Raw genomic sequence first — 20,658 nt, forward strand, 5'->3', positions numbered from 1 at the left:
GGTGCGCGCTGACGTCATCACGCCCTCTGCTCGTCGATCCTACCATAGCGCGGATCGTCAGCATCAGGTAAGGAGCGGCGATACAATTTTTCTCGCTTTTCTTGCTAATGTGGGGGGGGGCAGTGTTACTCGCTATTCTTACTAATGTGGGGGGGGGGGCGGTGTTAATTCCATACATTTACTTTTATAGCCCCTCCCAAATTTTACTTGCATTCCTGTTCTCTAAAGGGTGGTCCTAGGGTTTGATGGGGGCGTGGCCAGGTTTGGGTGGGGGAGTTCCACCACCTTTCCTCTGAGAAAAAAAGCCCTGATCATTATTAAAGTGATATCATATATTATTGGCACGGATCATTGCAGTAGTTTCACTGGTGATGTCAGTCAGTTCCCACTTAGTGTCAGATTGCCCTCCACACTATCACATTCCTACTATAAGTAGCATTACCAGTATAGCGTCTATAGCTGCCTAAATTCCATTATATATACCATAGTTTGTAGGTGCTGTAACTTTCACACAAACCAATCAATATACACTTATTGGGATTTTTATTTTTACCAAAGACATGTAACAGAAAACATTTTGGCCTAAATTTATAAGAAATTTTATTTTTTTTTTTTATTGGATAGATTTTATAGCAGAAAGTAAAAAATTGTGGTTCTTCAAAATTTTTAGTCTTTTTTTGTTTGTATAATAAAAAATGAAAAACCCAGTGGTGATCAAATACCAGCAAAAGAAAGCTCTATTTGTGGGAAAATATGATAAATTTCATTTGCACACAGTTTTGCAGGACCGCTCAATTACCAGTTAAAGTAGCACAGTGCCGCATAGCAAATAATACCCTGGTCATGAAGGGGGTACAATCTGAGCTTAAGTGGTTAAAATGCCACTATCACTATAAAAAAAAAATACAAATGATGATATGAAGTGTAGCCACACACTTTCAGTGTTTTCACTCCACCCAAATGCTAGGCTTATCTGATTGGTAACATTTCAGCACTTCCTGGTAGTCTCAAAGCCAAAGTATGGGATTAGCAGTGAGAGTCCAAACTCTGAGTTTTGATCAATGAAAACAGCCAAACATTTAGGCAGAGTAGGGGTGCTGGGAGAGAAGACACAGCGATATTCCTAAATACATTTTTAAGTTTTTGGAAAGGCTGGATTTTTTTTTTATTAACAGGTTTATACCTACCTGTTCTGTGCAGTGGTTTTGCACATAGCGGCGTGAACCTTATATTCTGGGGTCCTTTGCTGGCACTCCAGAATCTCTTTATTGTGTGCCCCCTAGCAAGCTGCTTGCTATGGGGGCACACCTGTGGGCTTGATCTCGAGTCTGGCTGTGTGTCCAGTGACACAGTGCAGCTCAGCCTCCACCCCCTGCTACCTCCTCAGAGTTTGATTGACAGCAACAGTAGCCAATGGCTCCCGCTTCTGCCTGAGTCCCTGTGAGGAGAGTGCTGGATCGCCTACAGGCTCACGCAAGTGCCAATACCAATCATCAGTATTGGGTTCTATAAATAAACAAATTATAACTGTTTTACCATGGTGGGTAAAACTAAAAAAAAAAAAAAAAAAAAAAATTTCTCTAAAAAAAAAAAAAATCTTCAAATCAATGAATACTTAATTTCAAGAGTTTGCAAATAACAAAGCAGATCCGAAGTCATGTTTATCTGTTGAACTATAGAGCGAACGTCTTTTAACATACGACCAAGTTCATGTTTCATGACATTATTCAGCTCCTGTATAGTCCTACACTTTGGAAAGGAAGAAGGAAGACACTCCTGCTTGCCGCAACAGCCTTGGCCTGCAGCACGAGTCATTACTGGGCTCATGTGTATGGTTGCTGAGTCCCATGTCATCCATACAGCTTGATAACTCCGAGGGATGAACAACCTGGTGAACAGAAGACAGGCCCCGGACAATTTGGTCCTCGTATTGGCAGACGGCAGATAGGAGCTCACCAAGTCGTGTATTCACCGCGGGATCCGAATTGTGAACTTGACACCATGTGACCAGAGCACTGAAAAGCAAAAATCAGTATTACTATAGTTCATACAGTGATCACTATATAGGGTCTCATTTATTAAAGTGGCTGTGGGCAGAATGGTCGCACAAATACTTTTTGCCAGCATGACAACGGAAGGCTGTTATAGGTCAAAAATAACTGTGCCAGACAATTCACCCTCAGACACAAATTATTGAGGTGCAGTTTATTTGTCCAGTGACAGCATAGTCTGATTAACATTTATACAGGCAAAGAAATTTGCAGTGCTGCATTTAAAGGGGAATTTTACTCTCTTAATCAACCATTACTATTTTTAATCCTTACGATAGGAAAAGTATCTCATATTTACTTGTTTTGAACATTTCTTCAGTTACTTCCTGTTTTCCAGGCCTAGGCAAAATGGTGTCATACATACCATGAATCTTCAGAAGGGGAGAGAGACTTTTCTCAGCTAAATGCATCCTCCTGCCTGCTGGCCTGAGCCAAGGGCAGATGGATTCCAGGAAGTAAATGCTACATTAATTACCTGCCCTTACTCAAGATGGCCTCAGCCAGAAATGCTAAGAGGTGTTTTTATCAGTGATTTCTCAGCAAAATAAAGCATAGAGACATGGATGGATGGGGGAGTTTGCTTTGAATATTAAAAATGAATTACCGTATTTTCCCCCCAAAAAAGGGGGGAAAATGTCAGTGCGTCTTATGGATCGAATATGGAGCGGCCGGTCCGGTATTTCCACATCCGCCGTGTCAGAATACTGGGCCGGCCGCTCAGCTCTGCAGTGGGACCTTACCTGTTCCTCTATCCAGCTGCGCGCTGTCTTCCCGGCTTCTGTAGTGTGTGTGACAGCCAGGTCCCAAGTGCGCATGCGCAAGAAGCGGTGCTCTTTGTGAATGGGAAGGCGGTACCTGGGACACATGACAGATCCCAGAAGCCGCCGGACCAATCACAACGTGCAGCGCTTCTCGCTCATGCGCACTGGGCATCCGGCTGTCTGCCGAGCGCCATTACAGAAGCCGGGTAGACAGCGCACGGCTGGATAGAGGAACAGGTAAGATCAAAGAACAACTCCGTGGAAGTAGAAGCAGGTACCTGTCAAATTCAGGTACCCGCTCCCCCCCTCCCCAAAAGGTCAGCAGTCATCTCCTGTACTGTCCCCAGTCTCTGGTCATCTCCTCTACTGTCCGCAGTCTCTGCTCATCCCTGTACTGTGTCCGCAGTCTCTGGTCATCCCTGTACTGTGTCCGCAGTCTCTGGTCATCCCTGTACTGTGTCCGCAGTCTCTGGTCATCCCTGTACTGTGTCCGCAGTCTCTGGTCATCCCTGTCCTATGTCCGCAGTCTCTGGTCATCTCCTGTACTACTGTACTATGTCCGCAGTCTCTGGTCATCTCCTGTACTGTGTCTGCAGTCTCTGGTCATCCTCTCTACTGTGTCCGCAGTGTCTGGTCATCTCCTGTACTGTGTCCGCAGTCTCTGGTCATCCCTGTACTGTGTCCGCAGTCTCTGGTCATCTCCTGTACTATGTCCGCAGTCTCTGGTCATCCCTGTACTGTGTCCGCAGTCTCTGGTCATCCCTGTACTGTGTCCGCAGTCTCTGGTCATCCCTGTACTGTGTCTGCAGACTCTGGTCATCCCCTGTACTGTGTCCGCAGTCTCTGGTCATCCCCTGTACTGTGTCCGCAGTCTCTGGTCATCCCTGTACTGTGTCTGCAGTCTCTGGTCATCCCCTGTACTGTGTCTGCAGTCTCTGGTCATCCCCTGTACTGTGTCCACAGTCTCTGGTCATCCCTGTACTGTGTCCGCAGACTCTGGTCATCCCCTGTACTGTGTCTGCAGTCTCTGGTCATCCCTGTACTGTGTCCGCAGTCTCTGGTCATCCCTGTCCTATGTCCGCAGTCTCTGGTCATCTCCTGTACTACTGTACTATGTCCGCAGTCTCTGGTCATCTCCTGTACTGTGTCTGCAGTCTCTGGTCATCCCCTGCACTGTGTCCGCAGTCTCTGGTCATCCTCTCTACTGTGTCCGCAGTCTCTGTCATCTCCTGTACTGTGTCCGCAGTCTCTGGTCATCCCTGTACTGTGTCCGCAGTCTCTGGTCATCCCCTGTACTGTGTCCGCAGTCTCTGGTCATCCCTGTACTGTGTCCGCAGTCTCTGGTCATCCCTGTACTGTGTCCGCAGTCTCTGGTCATCCTTGTACTGTGTCCGCAGTCTCTGGTCATCCCTGTACTGTGTCCGCAGACTTTGGTCATCCCCTGTACTGTGTCCGCAGTCTCTGGTCATCCCCTGTACTGTGTCCGCAGTCTCTGGTCATCCCTGTACTGTGTCCGCAGTCTCTGGTCATCCCTGTACTGTGTCCGCAGTCTCTGGTCATCCCTGTACTGTGTCCGCAGACTCTGGTCATCCCCTGTACTGTGTCTGCAGTCTCTGGTCAATTTTTTTTTCTTCCTGTTTTCTGCCTCTAAAACCTAGGTGCGTCTTATGGTCAGGTGCGTCTCATGAAGCGAAAAATACGGTAATAGCATTTTTGGCTTTTGGCAGTGTAGTTCTGCTTTAAATCTCAGTTCTCTGACCCATGTTCATTCAACATGAACCCCTTAATAAGACAATGCAGATCAAGCAAGCATGCCTTCCTATCAATATCAGATACAGCATACCTTCTCTTTTTTCATACCCCTGGGGTCCTTTCAGCAGAATCTTGCACATCTACTGACCTGGGGCCCAAGTTCAGTGCTGTGAAGCATGCACTTTAATAAACAAAAAGTGAAGAGTACACCGTAGGATGCAGAAGAGCCATGACAGATCATTTGACTGCAAGCTGGGAAAAGGAATTCAGCGGTTCTTGGGATGGGGAGCAGCTGCTTTTACAAGGTAAGGCTTTCTGGAAAAAAAAAAAACTCTTCCATGACCTCAATATGCCTCTCAGCAGATAGCTTAGGGTGTCTACTTTCTGAAAAGGGGTCATTTGGGGGTGTTTGTTCTTTCCTGGTATTTTAGCACCTCATGAAATGTGATGGGCAGTTAAAAAGTAAAAGCTGCGTAAATTCCATTATCTATACCATAGTTTGTAGACGCTATAACTTTCACACAAAGCAATCAATATACACTTATTGGGATTTTTTTTACCAAAAACATGTAGCAGAATACATTTTGGCTTAAATTTATGACGAATTTTGAGTTTTTTGGATATTTTTTATAACAGAAATAAAAAATATTGTTTTTTTTTTTAAAAAGGTGATCAACTACCACTGAAAGAAAGCTCTATTTGTGTGAAAAAAGGAATTTCATTTATGTACTGTATTGCACGACCGCGCAATTCTCAGTTAAACTAGTGCAGCGCTATATAGCAAAAATTGGCGTAAATTCCATTATCTATACCATTGCTTTGTGTGAAAGTTATAGCGTCTACAAACTATCAATATACACTTATTGGGATTTTTTTTATCAAAAACATGTAGCAGAACACATTTTGGCCTAAATTTTATTTATTTGAGTTTACTATATATTTTTTATATATTTTTTATAGCCAAGAGTAAGAAATATAATTTTTCTTCAAAAGTTTTAGTCTTTTTTTGTTTATAGCGCGAAAAATAAAAAGCGCACAGGTGATCAAATACCACCGAAGGAAAGCTCTATTTGTGTGAAAAAAGGACGCAAATTTTGTTTGGGTACAGCATTGCATGACCGCGCAATTATCTGTTGAAATAGTGCAGCGCAGAATAGCAAAAAGAGGCCTTGTCAGGAAGGGGGATAAATCCTCTGGAGGGAAAGTGGTTAAAGGTAGATTTTTAAAAAAATAACAAACATGTTCCATCCTTCCTGGTCACCCACACGGAGTTCCATTATAGGCATGGCCTTAAAGGAAACCTGTCAGGAGAGAAAGGTATAGGCTATTGCTCTCCTGAAGATGCTAGTTTTTTGGTTGTCAGACTGATCCTCTATTTTCAGTACCTGAGTTCTGGGTCACTGGGGTTGATTTACTAAAGGCAAATAGGCTGCTGAATTTACATACAAGAGAAGATGCGCTTTGCATGGGAAATTTCTCCAGAGTATAATGAATGAGGTGAAGCTCTGCTGACTTCCATCAACCAATCATGGGCAAGCAAAAATGCTTTTTTTTTTTCATTTTCCTTGCACGCAATTGGGCATTCTTTGCAACGTGAAATTTCACCACACTCACTAAGCTCTAGGGAAGCTTTCCATGGAAAGTGAAACTTCCCTTGCAAAGTCAACAGCCTATTTGCCTTTAGTAAATCAATCCCTTTGAGTCAACAAGATCAAAAATTCACATCCATCAAGAACATCACTTGCTGCATGTCTATTCTGTGTCAGTCATTCATCAATTATTGAAGACAGAGGATCATCATCACACTCAGACATCTGGCATTAAAGTGGTTCTAAAGCCTTAAGGTTTTTCCTTCATGCATTCTATTCTGTGTAGCCCAATAAGCCATAGAACAATTTTCCCATTCTTTAACCACTTCAAGTCCAGACACTTTCACCCCCTTGCAGTCCAGGCTGATTTTCAGCTTTCAGTGCTGTCACACTTTGAATGACAATTACGCGGTCATGCAACACTGTACCCAAATGAAATTTTAGAATTTTTTTTGAGACAGATAACACTTTCTTTTGGTGGTATTTATTCACCTCTGGGATTTTTATTTGTTTGCTATATAAATGAAAAAGCGTTTTCTTATAAAACTTTGCAAATAAATAATCTTGCTTCATAAATATTGGCCAAAATGTATTTGGCTATCTTTTTGGTAAAAAAACAAACAAACCCAAATCAGTTTATAAAAATGTTTTTATAATTTTTCTAAATTTTTTTTACATTTTCTTTTATTTATTTTTTGTACATACTGCCACCCTAGCACTACAGTGTCATCATAGTGACACTGTACTACTTGTGGTGGGTGATGAAGATTTTTTTTTTACACGGATTACTTTTACACCCATATAGGCTGTAAAAGCAATCATTTCTCCTCACGGACTGCATTCCTGCAGCCATTGAGCAATACTGTGAGAGATGTGATTGGTCACAGCTTGTCACATGGTACAAGGCTTGTAGAATGTGAGCTCTGTGATCATTCACAGAATTCACAAGTAGTAAACAATGATGTCAGGAAGTGTCATCTTGCTTACTACTGTTCATGTGATCACTGATCGGCCAATCACTGATCACATGAATCGGGACCTCACACAGCGGTCCCATACATCGATCTGTGTTCCTCTGTGGACACAGATTACTGTGCTGCATGCTCCCAGGGAGGGCGCACAGGCAATGGATGCGTGGGGACGTTTAGAAATGACTCCCTGTTTCGGCAACTAAAGAGTCATTAAAGGTTACGTGTGGGCCGTCCTGGACACTCCCAGGGGCGGGGAGAGGTGTCACAAAGGACGCTGACAAAATGAATGCAAAACACATACATGCAATGTGTCCTATCTGGCTGCATAGAAACAATACAATAAAACATGAGGCATACATGAATGACCATAAATATACATGCGTTGTTCTTCCCATGCAGCACCGCATGCCCGTATGGTGTACATACGGTGAAGTATCAATGATAATAATAGTAGTATTCATGGTAGTACCACTACTACCACTAATACTACTATTATTATTGTCATTAGTGAGCATATATATAAGAGAGGGTACAGACGTTTGGTCTGTTGGATCTGAGGAAGAGGCAAGACCTCGAAACGCGTCAGGCTCTTGGAGGTCCAGAGTTCCCATTACAGACGAACACGTAGTGCGGATTGGACACAGTTGTTTTCTCACGATGTGCCTTTGACTGTATTGTCATTTTGTGAGTACAATACCCACTTTTATCATTTAATAAATACATTTTTAAGGTAGTGCACTAGGCCGGTGCGTCCTCTGTTTCTCTCCACTTAGTATACTTGGACTTTCCCGATCATTTGAGGGCAGCAAGGTGTGCACACCCCAGGAATTTGTGATATGGCCTATTCATATAAAGTCCATCCCTAAAGTCAGGAATATTTGGGTTTGCCATTTCTTCATTATCGTTCTTTTTGTCTGGAGGCTGAACAAAGCTGTGGAAGAAAAGGAATGCTTGGAAAGGGGGCAACTAAGTGAACCTGTTACTTTTCCCTGCGTGGGTAAAGCACAGGTACACTTCAAAGCTAAATTCCCGGGACAGGCAAAGATTATCTTGAGGCCTCTTGCACACTGCAGCTTGAAAAAGCGCAGTACAGTGGGAGTTTTCTATGGAGGTAAAATGTAGCCCATTATTTACAATGTGCACATTACATTGGCACGTAATTAAGAGCCGCATATTCCTCGGTAAGCAAAAAAATAGGAAAATCTGCATTTTTGGTCAGTAATTTACGTCGCCCGTGCAAACATGCTCACAAATATGCGCAAATCCGCACTAATCTGCACATATGAGCATAAATATTAATGAATTTTTAATAAGAGTATATTGTACACGCAAATGTGCATACATGTGAATTTGCAAATGCGCGCACATATGCGCATAAATACGCACGAATATGTGCAAAACAAGCCCATGAAATTACGTTTAAAAAACCCCAGATGCTCACACATCAGTACCATGTGCAAGAGGCCTAATAGAAGAGGTATTCTTACCTGAATTCTGTGCTTTGTGTATCTTTTCTAGATCTGTGCAGTCAGTTTTGCCTCTGTGCAGAAGCTTCTTGTAATAAACAGTTCCTTTTTGAATTATAATTTTTTCAGCTGTTGTACTCATCAGTCCATTGAGCTACCGAGCGGCATATCTCTCTTATGTATATTACTTGTGAAGATCATCCTATTTTGGTCTGCCATGTTGTTCTTCAAGTACAAGATAAGGCCGTAAATACACAATGCATTAGTGTACATTCAGCATAAAGTATATGTTATCTGTTGCTTCTGTTCCATATATTTGTGGTTATGTCTGTATGTATTCAGCTATTCAAAGTACGTCAAAAGCCAAATCTTTTTTTCATTTTTGGATAGCATAAGGAATGATTAAAACCCCCAGTGCCGTTTGTGACCACGGGAGTCCTATGGAGGAGATTTCTTTTAACTTTCTGTTCTGCAACTACAAAAAGAAGCGAGAAGAAATCTACTCAAAGTAAGGAAAGCTCCTTATTAGACAGATGTCATTTGAACAAGAACTGGGTAGCACAGTGGCTAAATGGATAGCCCTTCCGCCTGGCAGTTCTATGGTCATTGATTCAAATCCCAACCAAGGTACCACCTGCCTGGAGTTTGCATGTTCTCCCTGTGTCTGCATGGGTTTCCTCCGGGTAATCCGATTTCCTTCCACACTCCAAAGACATGCTGGTAGGTTAATTGGATCCTGTCTAAATTGGCCCTAGTATGTATGAATGTAAGTTAGGGACCTTAGATTGTACGCCCCTTGAGGGTTAGGGCTGATGTGAATGTACAATATATATGTAAAGCACTGCTTAAATTGATGGCGTTATATAAGTACCTGTAATAAATAACTAAACAAGAGTACCAGTTGGAATATTTTCCCTCTATTTCTATTCTAACAGCAACCCAAAATTTTATATTTTACCTCCCTTCTAATCCCGGTGACAGTGATCACCAAATCAAACAGTATGTTTCTGACCTTATTCCTAATTAAAACAGTCCCGCCAGTAAGAAAAACTGGATAAAATCTATGGATCTATCTAGGGATATACGTAAAGGCTACACATTTGCTGTAAATATACTAACCCATGTGTAGTTTTATGAATGATCCATTTTACACTTCTTTCCCAAATTTCATACAAGTGATTTATTTTTCCCAGATGATATTTACCAGACTAGCATCAGTGCAATCTCTTTTGTACCTAGGGATTATGAATCTGACCTTTCTATCCCATCTTTTCAAGACATGCTACATGTAGAAAACAACTGCATAACTAATACAAGCAATCATTTGAATAGTATATGAACCTTTTCTTTCCATAAATATGATGCATTAGAAATGAAAAATAAGGACTTGTAAAGACTTGTTAGTAAACTATAAGCATTTTTATTAAGCAATAATTAGTGCTCTCTGATCTGTATATATACAAATATTTACAATAGTGTATACGGTATAAAAAGAAAAAAAAAAGACTATAAACAGGGCTTATTCACACCAGTGTGCGGACCAGTGTGCGGACTCCCTTACCCAACTTCTGGCAGATAAACATACTGACAGGGGAGTGAAAAAAAGTAGTATGTGCAGTTGTGAAGGAAGCATTAACATTACATTGAAATGAATTGATACTCAAACCAATAATAATCATAAACATCAACTGTAAGGTAAATGCGGGCTGCAATGCACTTGCAGCAAGGGTAAGAAATGCAGGGCAAGTACTGTACAGATACAGCAAGAAAAATTAGAAAGAATCCCGGTATAGTAATTACAGTCAATAGCATTTGTTAACAGACGTTCACAGTTAAACAAAAGTCCTCCATATAGGAGGTCATCAAAAATAACCTGACCCAACAATAAATGTCAGTTAACACACACACATGCAAAACATATCTTCGCTCTTGCGTACATCTACTGTAAAGGTCGTTCTTAGTAGCTGTCATGCAGACTGATTTTGGTTCAATCAATGTTGGAATTCCTCACAAATCGATGAATTCCTAACTAATATACAGTAAAAAGAAAATTCTTGATTGCCAGAGACTGAAAAGCAAAGCAATGGATGGATAGCAAATGGATATTTCTTCTGCAATTACAGTGGGGGAAATAATTATTGGATCGACTGCAGATTTTGTAAGTTTGCCCACTTACAAAGAAATGAAGGGTCTATCATTTTTATCATAGATGTATTTTAAAAGGATAGAGACAGAATACCAACCAAAACTCCAGAAAAAAAAAACCACATGATACATGTGTTATAAATTGAGTTTCAGTTCAGTGAGTAAAATAAGTATTTGATCCCCTACCAACCAACAATAATTCTGGCTCCCACAGACTGGTTATGTGCTACACAGGTTAGTCCTGTCAATTTAAGAAGGTGCTCCTAACAACACGTTAAAAGACACCTGTCCACAGAATCTCTTTATTCCATTCAAACCTCACCACCATGGGCAAATGACCAAAGAGCTGTCAAAGGACGTCAGGGACAAGATTGTAGACCTGCACAAGGCTGGAACGGGCTACAAGACCATCAGCAAGAAGCTTGATAAGATGGAGACAAATGTTGGAGCGACTATTCGCAAATGGAAGAAATACAAAATAACCATCAATCGCCCTCGGTCTGGAGCTCCATGCAAGATTTTGCTTCATGGGGTAAGGATGATTATGAGAAAAGTGAGGGATCAGCCCAGAACTACACGGGAGGAGCTTGTGAATGATCTCAAGGCAGTTCGGGCCACAGTCACCAAACAAACCATCGGTAAAACAATACGCCGCCGTGGATTGAAATCCTGCAGCACCCGCAAGGTCCACCTCCTCAAGAAGGCACATGTACAGTATAGGCCTGTCTGAAGTTTGGCAACGAACATCTAAAGGATTCAGAGAAGGATTGGGAGAAAATGCTATGGTCAGATGAGCCCAAAATTGAGCTCTTTGTCTTTAACTCAACCCGCAGTTTTTGGAGGAAGAAAAATGCTGACTATGATTCTAAGAACATCATCCCTACAGTCAAGCACAGAAGTGGAAACATTATGCTTTGGGGCTGTTTCTCTGCTAAAGGTACAGGCCGACTTTGCCACATTGAAGGGCCAATGGATAGGGCCATGTATTGTAAAATCTTGGATGAGAACCTTCTTCCCTCATCCAGAATACTGAAGATGGATCGTGGATGGGCCTTCCAGCATGACAATGACCCAAAACCTACCAAGGCAACAACAGAGTGGCTCAAGAAGAAGCACATCGAGGTCATGAAGTGGCCTAGCCAGTCTCCAGACCTTAATCCTGTAGAAAATTTATGAAGGGAGCTGAAACTTTAAGTTGCCAAGCGACAGCCTAGAAACCTTAAGGATTTAGAGAAGATCTGTAGAAAAGTGGACCAAAATCCCTCTTGAGATGTGTGCAAAATCTGGTAATCAACTTCTAGAAACGTCTTACCTCTGTGCTTGCCAACAAGGATTTCTCCACCAAGTATTAAGTCATGTTTTGCTTGGGGATCAAATAATTATTTTACTCACTGAACTGCAACTCCATTTAAAACATTTGTATCATGTGTTTTTTTCTGGATTCTTTGTTGATATTCTGTCTCTCTCATTTAAAATACACCTATGATAAAAATGATAGACCCTTCAGGGTCTATGTTGCAAACACGGCATCCGCCTTATGGAGACTGTATGTGAGATATACTATACAGTATGAGCTTGTATGAAACATTTAAACCCCTGGGAATATTTTCAGCGTGGTGGGATGACATTCTATCTATCTATGGCCAATCTCAACACATCATTACCATGGTACTATCAACATGTCTGAATATACATGTATTAGCTGTCAAGCTGCTGATACATTGGGAGTGGGCAGTCACAGACCGAAGACTTCAAAAACCAAGCCTCCAAGGTAAAACATCTGCAGGGTGATTATATATTACACTTATACATTCTTCATAGACCTTTATATTAAAACTATAAACAGATCTATCTCTGATTGCTAAAATACAGTCAGGTCCATAAATATTGGGACATCAACACAATTCTAACATATTTGGCTCTATACACCACCACAATGGATTTGAAATGAAACGAACAAGATGTGCTTTAACTGCAGACTGTCAGCTTTAATTTGAGGGTATTTAATCCAAATCAGGTGAACGGTGTAGGTATTAAAACAGTTTAATATTTAACAGTTTAACAGCCTGTAGCTGCAGGCATCATCCTGGTATAAGCACTCAAAGTCCAGTGATGTACCAGTACATTGCTGGTCCTTGTTGGGCATATATGTAACAGCAGAGAACACGAACATATGATGAATCAGGTCTGTGAACCAATATGACCCCAATTCATTCTTTTTTGTAATGCTCATGTTGATGATTAGGCCAAAAAAAGTTTTAAATTCAGAAACCGTGATAGGTTTCCATGCGAATTGTCTGGCAAGAGCTGAATTTGGGTGGGCGGCTATGAATTGTTGTGCATATAAATTGCTTTGGCCCACAATCAAGTACCAGTACATTGCTTTGCCCAGAGCCACCACTCATCGGTACATTGTTGACAGGCGTGTGGCAAGTAGGTAAAACATTTTTGTTTTTCTTAAATGCAAATGTTTCCTTTGAACTGTCATCAATGGGTTAGGTTCATGACAGTTCAATCAGTGCACAGCAGAGAAATACACAGCAGCATGTCTCCCTAGTAAAATACACACAACACATCATGTAAAACAGCACACGGCACACTGTTAACCCTTTGATCACCCTAGATCAGTGATGGCGAACCTTTTTGAGCCCGAGTGCCCAAACTGCAACCCAAAACCAACTTATTTCTTTCAAAGTGCCAACACTGCAATGAAACCTGAATATCGAGCTTTTGGTTTAGAAAAAACAACTCGTACAGTAGTGCAAACTAATTAACAGTACAGGGATGACCAGAGACTGCGGACACAGTACAGGGATGACCAGAGACTGCGGACAGTACAGGGATGACCAGAGACTGCGGACAGTACAGGAGATGATCAGAGACTGCGGACAGTACAGGAGATGACCAGAGACTGCGGACAGTACAGGGATGACCAGAGACTGCGGACACAGTACAGGGATGACCAGAGACTGCGGACAGTACAGGGATGACCAGAGACTGCGGACACAGTACAGGGATGACCAGAGACTGCGGACAGTACAGGGATGACCAGAGACTGCGGACAGTACAGGGATGACCAGAGACTGCGGACACAGTACAGGGATGACCAGAGACTGCGGACACAGTACAGGGATGACCAGAGACTGCGGACACAGTACAGGGATGACCAGAGACTGCGGACACAGTACAGGGATGACCAGAGACTGCGGACAGTACAGGGATGACCAGAGACTGCGGACACAGTACAGGAGATGACCAGAGACTGCGGACAGTACAGGGATGACCAGAGACTGCGGACAGTACAGGAGATGACCAGAGACTGCGGACAGTACAGGAGATGACCAGAGACTGCGGACAGTACAGGAGATGACCAGAGACTGCGGACAGTACAGGAGATGACCAGAGACTGCGGACAGTACAGGGATGACCAGAGACTGCGGACAGTACAGGGATGACCAGAGACTGCGGACACAGTACAGGAGATGACCAGAGACTGCGGACACAGTACAGGAGATGACCAGAGACTGCGGACACAGTACAGGGATGACCAGAGACTGCGGACACAGTACAGGAGATGACCAGAGACTGCGGACACAGTACAGGAGATGACCAGAGACTGCGGACACAGTACAGGGATGACCAGTGACTGCGGACAGTACAGGGATGACCAGAGACTGCGGAAAGTACAGGAGATGACCAGAGACTGCGGACAGTACAGGGATGACCAGAGACTGCGGACATAGTACAGGGATGACCAGTGACTGCGGACAGTACAGGGATGACCAGAGACTGCAGAGAGTACAGGGATGACCAGAGACTGCGGACACAGTACAGGGATGACCAGAGACTGCGGACAGTACAGGGATGACCAGAGACTGCGGACACAGTACAGGGATGACCAGAGACTGCGGACACAGTACAGGGATGACCAGAGACTGCGGACACAGTATAGGAGATGACCAGAGACTGCGGACACAGTACAGGGATGACCAGAGACTGCGGACACAGTACAGGAGATGACCAGAGACTGCGGACAGCACAGGGATGACCAGAGACTGCGGACACAGTACAGGGATGACCAGAGACTGCGGACAGTACAGGGGATGACCAGAGACTGCGGACAGCACAGGGATGACCAGAGACTGCGGACAGCACAGGGATGACCAGAGACTGCGGACAGCACAGGGATGACCAGAGACTGCGGACAGCACAGGGATGACCAGAGACTGCAGACAGTACAGAGATGACTGCTGACCTTTGGGGAGGGAGGGGGAGCGGGTACCTGAATTTGACAGGTACCTGCTCTTACTTCCGCAGAGTTTTTTTTTTATCTTACCTGTTCCTTTATCCAGCCGCGCGCTGTCTTCCCGGCTTCTGTAGTGTGGGCGCTCGTCGGACAGCCGGATGCCCAGTGCGCATGCGCGAGAAGCGCTGCGCTTTGTGATTGGTCCGGCGACTTCTGGGATCTGTCATGTGTCCCAGGTACCGCCTTACCATTCACAAAGAGCACTGCTTCTTGTGCATGCGCACTTGGGACCCGGCTGTCACGCACACTACAGCCGGGAAGACAGCGCGCCGCTGGATTCTCCTGGCGTGCCCACAGATAAGGCTCGGCGTGCCGGCTGTGGCACGCGTGCCACGGGTTCGCCATCACTGCCCTAGATGTTAATCCCTTCCTGATCAATGACATTAGTACAATGTCAGTGCGTTCTATTAACACTGATCACTGTATTAGTGTCACTGGGGATGTCAGTGGCAGTTAGTCAATACCCACCCAGTGTCAGAATGCCCGCCACAGTCCCGCTATAAGTCGCTGATCGTCGCCGTTACTACTATAAAAGAAAATATAAAAATTCCGGTACATATACCCATGGGCGTATTTGCCGCGAGGCAAACTAGGCACTTGCCTAAGACGGCAGTATACAGGGGGGCAGCGCCGCGCCTCGGAAGAAGGGTCGTCTTTGATGTCAATACAGCAGGAATCCAGTGAGGAGTGGGAGTATCATGCCTCCCCTGGATACTGCGGTCATCCGGAATCATCTCTCAGCTCTGGCTCCCCACCACCATCCACTGCAGAGCTCCGGGAGCTCCGACCATCAGAGCAGCCTATAGCCTGGCCGGGCACACTGCATGCTGGGAGTTGTAGTCCTTCCCCCACGACCCCGAACTACAATCCCGGTAGGCTGTTCAGGGGAAGGACTACAACTCCCAGCATCCAGTGCGCCCGGCCAGGCTATAGGCTGCTCTGATGGTCAGAGCTCTCCTCAGTGGATGGCAGTGGGGAGCCAGGTCTGAGAGATGATCCCGGAGGACGGCAGTGTCCAGGGGAGACAGGGATCTCTCTCACAGAGGTAGAAGAGGGAAGGAAAATGCGGCTGCGAGGGCAATACATGGCCCTCCTCCCCCCTCGGTCTCCGCCCCGCCCGGTGAGTGATCTCCATGCCTACTGGGGGGGGGGGGGAGAGCTGAAAGGCTGACCAGAGACTGCCAGGTGACTGACCGAGATTGAGCAGAGACTGCCAGGTGACTGACCGAGACTGCCAGGTGACTGACCGAGACTGCCAGGTGACTGACCGAGACTGCCAGGTGACTGACCGAGACTGCCAGGTGACTGACCGAGACTGCCAGGTGACTGACCGAGACTGTCAGGTGTCTGACCGAGACTGTCAGGTGTCTGACCGAGACTGTCAGGTGTCTGACCGAGACTGTCAGGTGTCTGACCGAGACTGCCAGGTGTCTGACCGAGACTGCCAGGTGTCTGACCGAGACTGCCAGGTGTCTGACCGAGACTGCCAGGTGTCTGACCGAGACTGCCAGGTGTCTGACCGAGACTGCCAGGTGTCTGACCGAGACTGCCAGGTGACCTGACCGAGACTGCCAGGTGACCTGACCGAGACTGCCAGGTGACCTGACCGAGACTGCCAGGTGACCTGACCGAGACTGCCAGGTGACCTGACCGAGACTGCCAGGTGACCTGACCGAGACTGCCAGGTGACTGACCGAGACTGCCAGGTGACTGACCGAGACAGCCAGGTGACTGACCGAGACTGCCAGGTGACTGACCGAGACTGCCAGGTGACTGACCGAGACTGCCAGGTGACTGACCGAGACTGCCAGGTGACTGACCGAGACTGCCAGGTGACTGACCAAGACTGCCAGGTGACTGACCAAGACTGACCAGAGACTGCCAGGTGACTGACCGAGATTGTCAGGTGACTGATCAATACTGCCAGGTGACTGACCGAGACTGACCAGAGACTGCCAGGTGACGGACCGAGACTGACCAGAGACTGCCAGGTGACGGACCGAGACTGACCAGAGACTGCCAGGTGACTGACCAGAGACTGCCAGGTGACTGACCGAGACTGACCAGAGACTGCCAGGTGACTGACCGAGACTGACCAGAGACTGCCAGGTGACTGACCGAGACTGCCAGGTGACTGACCGAGACTGCCAGGTGACTGACCAGAGACTGCCAGGTGACTGACCAGAGACTGCCAGGTGACTGACCAGAGACTGCCAGGTGACTGACCAGAGACTGCCAGGTGACTGACCAGAGACTGCCAGGTGACTGACCAGAGACTGCCAGGTGACTGACCAGAGACTGCCAGGTGACTGACCAGAGACTGCCAGGTGACTGACCAGAGACTGCCAGGTGACTGACCAGAGACTGCCAGGTGACTGACCAGAGACTGCCAGGTGACTGACCAGAGACTGCCAGGTGACTGACCGAGACTGACCAGAGACTGCCAGGTGACTGACCGAGACTGACCAGAGACTGCCAGGTGACTGACCGAGACTGCCAGGTGACTGACCGAGACTGCCAGGTGACTGACCAGAGACTGCCAGGTGACTGACCAGAGACTGCCAGGTGACTGACCAGAGACTGCCAGGTGACTGACCAGAGACTGCCAGGTGACTGACCAGAGACTGCCAGGTGACTGACCAGAGACTGCCAGGTGACTGACCAGAGACTGCCAGGTGACTGACCAGAGACTGCCAGGTGACTGACCAGAGACTGCCAGGTGACTGACCAAGACTGACCAGAGACTGCCAGGTGACTGACCGAGATTGTCAGGTGACTGATCAATACTGCCAGGTGACTGACCGAGACTGACCAGAGACTGCCAGGTGACGGACCGAGACTGACCAGAGACTGCCAGGTGACTGCCCGAGACTGACCAGAGACTGCCAGGTGACTGACCAGAGACTGCCAGGTGACTGACCAGAGACTGCCAGGTGACTGACCGAGACTGACCAGAGACTGCCAGGTGACTGACCGAGACTGACCAGAGACTGCCAGGTGACTGACCGAGACTGCCAGGTGACTGACCGAGACTGCCAGGTGACTGACCAGAGACTGCCAGGTGACTGACCAGAGACTGCCAGGTGACTGACCAGAGACTGCCAGGTGACTGACCAGAGACTGCCAGGTGACTGACCAGAGACTGCCAGGTGACTGACCAGAGACTGCCAGGTGACTGACCGAGACTGACCAGAGACTGCCAGGTGACTGACCGAGACTGCCAGGTGACTGACCAGAGACTGCCAGGTGACTGACCGGAGATTATCAGGTGACTGACCGAGACTGACCAAAGACTGCCAGGTGACTGACCGAGACTGACCAGAGACTGCCAGGTGACTGACCGAGACTGCCAGGTGACTGACCGAGACTGCCAGGTGACTGACCGAGACTGCCAGGTGACTGACAGGTGACTGCCAGGTGACTGACAGGTGACTGACCGAGACTGACAGGTGACTGACCGAGACTGACAGGTGACTGACAGGTGACTGACCGAGACGGACAGGTGACTGACAGGTGACTGACAGGTGACTGACAGGTGACTGACAGGTGACTGACAGGTGACTGACAGGTGACTGACAGGTGACTGACCGAGACTGACAGGTGACTGACCGAGACTGACAGGTGACTGACCGAGACTGACAGGTGACTGACCGAGACTGACAGGTGACTGACCGAGACTGACAGGTGACTGACCGAGACTGACAGGAGACTGCCAGGTGACTGACCGAGACTGCCAGGTGACTGACCGAGACTGCCAGGTGACTGACCGAGACTGCCAGGTGACTGACCGAGACTGCCAGGTGACTGACCGAGACTGCCAGGTGACTGACCGAGACTGCCAGGTGACTGACCGAGACTGCCAGGTGACTGACCAAGACTGCCAGGTGACTGACCGAGACTGACCGGAGATTGTCAGGTGACTGACCAATACTGCCAGGTGACTGACCAATACTGCCAGGTGACTGACCAATACTGCCAGGTGACTTACCGAGACTGACCAGAGACTGCCAGGTGACTGACCGAGACTGCCAGGTGACTGACCGAGACTGCCAGGTGACTGACCGAGACTGCCAGGTGACTGACCGAGACTGACCGGAGATTGTCAGGTGACTGACCAATACTGCCAGGTGACTGACCGAGACTGACCAGAGACTGCCAGGTGACTGACCGAGACTGACCAGAGACTGCCAGGTGACTGACCGATACTGACCAGAGACTGCCAGGTGACTGACCGAGACTGACAGGTGACTGACAGGTGACTGACCGAGACTGACAGGTGACTGACAGGTGACTGACAGGTGACTGACCGAGACTGACAGGTGACTGACCGAGACTGACAGGTGACTGACCGAGACTGACAGGTGACTGACCGAGACTGACAGGTGACTGACCGAGACTGACAGGTGACTGACCGAGACTGACCAGAGACTGCCAGGTGTCTGACCGAGACTGCCAGGTGACTGACCGAGACTGCCAGGTGACTGACCGAGACTGCCAGGTGACTGACCGAGACTGACCGGAGATTGTCAGGTGACTGACCAATACTGCCAGGTGACTGACCGAGACTGACCAGAGACTGCCAGGTGACTGACCGAGACTGACCAGAGACTGCCAGGTGACTGACCGAGACTGACCAGAGACTGCCAGGTGACTGACCGAGACTGACAGGTGACTGACAGGTGACTGACCGAGACTGCCAGGTGACTGACCGAGACTGACAGGTGACTGACCGAGACTGCCAGGTGACTGACCGAGACTGACAGGTGACTGACCGAGACTGACAGGTGACTGACCGAGACTGACAGGTGACTGACCGAGACTGACAGGTGACTGACCGAGACTGACAGGTGACTGACCGAGACTGACCGGAGACTGCCAGGTGTCTGACCGAGACTGCCAGGTGACTGACCGAGACTGCCAGGTGACTGACCGAGACTGCCAGGTGACTGACCGAGACTGCCAGGTGACTGACCGAGACTGCCAGGTGACTGACCGAGACTGCCAGGTGACTGACCGAGACTGACCGGAGATTGTCAGGTGACTGACCAATACTGCCAGGTGACTTACCGAGACTGACCAGAGACTGCCAGGTGACTGACCGAGACTGCCAGGTGACTGACCGAGACTGCCAGGTGACTGACCGAGACTGCCAGGTGACTGACCGAGACTGCCAGGTGACTGACCGAGACTGCCAGGTGACTGACCGAGACTGCCAGGTGACTGACCGAGACTGACCGGAGATTGTCAGGTGACTGACCAATACTGCCAGGTGACTTACCAATACTGCCAGGTGACTTACCGAGACTGACCAGAGACTGCCAGGTGACTGACCGAGACTGCCAGGTGACTGACCGAGACTGCCAGGTGACTGACCGAGACTGCCAGGTGACTGACCGAGACTGCCAGGTGACTGACCGAGACTGCCAGGTGACTGACCGAGACTGCCAGGTGACTGACCGAGACTGCCAGGTGACTGACCGAGACTGCCAGGTGACTGACCGAGACTGACCGGAGATTGTCAGGTGACTGACCAATACTGCCAGGTGACTGACCGAGACTGACCAGAGACTGCCAGGTGACTGACCAGAGACTGCCAGGTGACTGACCAGAGACTGCC

General features: G+C 47.3%; 1 long non-coding RNA gene across 2 annotated transcripts in view; it reads right to left on the reverse strand.

Annotated features, from left to right (window-relative positions):
- Nucleotides 1–651: 651 nt before the first annotated feature.
- LOC149455953 (uncharacterized) overlaps nucleotides 652–20,658 on the reverse strand; it is a 528,482-nt gene continuing 508,475 nt past the window's right edge. For both annotated transcript variants that reach the window (XR_016313983.1, XR_016313982.1), the window contains one exon: nucleotides 652–2,015. This is a non-coding gene — a long non-coding RNA (uncharacterized LOC149455953). The remainder of the gene's footprint in view (nucleotides 2,016–20,658) is intronic.

The sequence above is a fragment of the Staurois parvus genome, unplaced genomic scaffold, assembly GCF_062004578.1.
Source record: "Staurois parvus isolate SC_StPar_1 unplaced genomic scaffold, SC_StPar_1.0 ptg000380l, whole genome shotgun sequence".
Classification (NCBI taxonomy): domain Eukaryota; kingdom Metazoa; phylum Chordata; class Amphibia; order Anura; family Ranidae; genus Staurois; species Staurois parvus.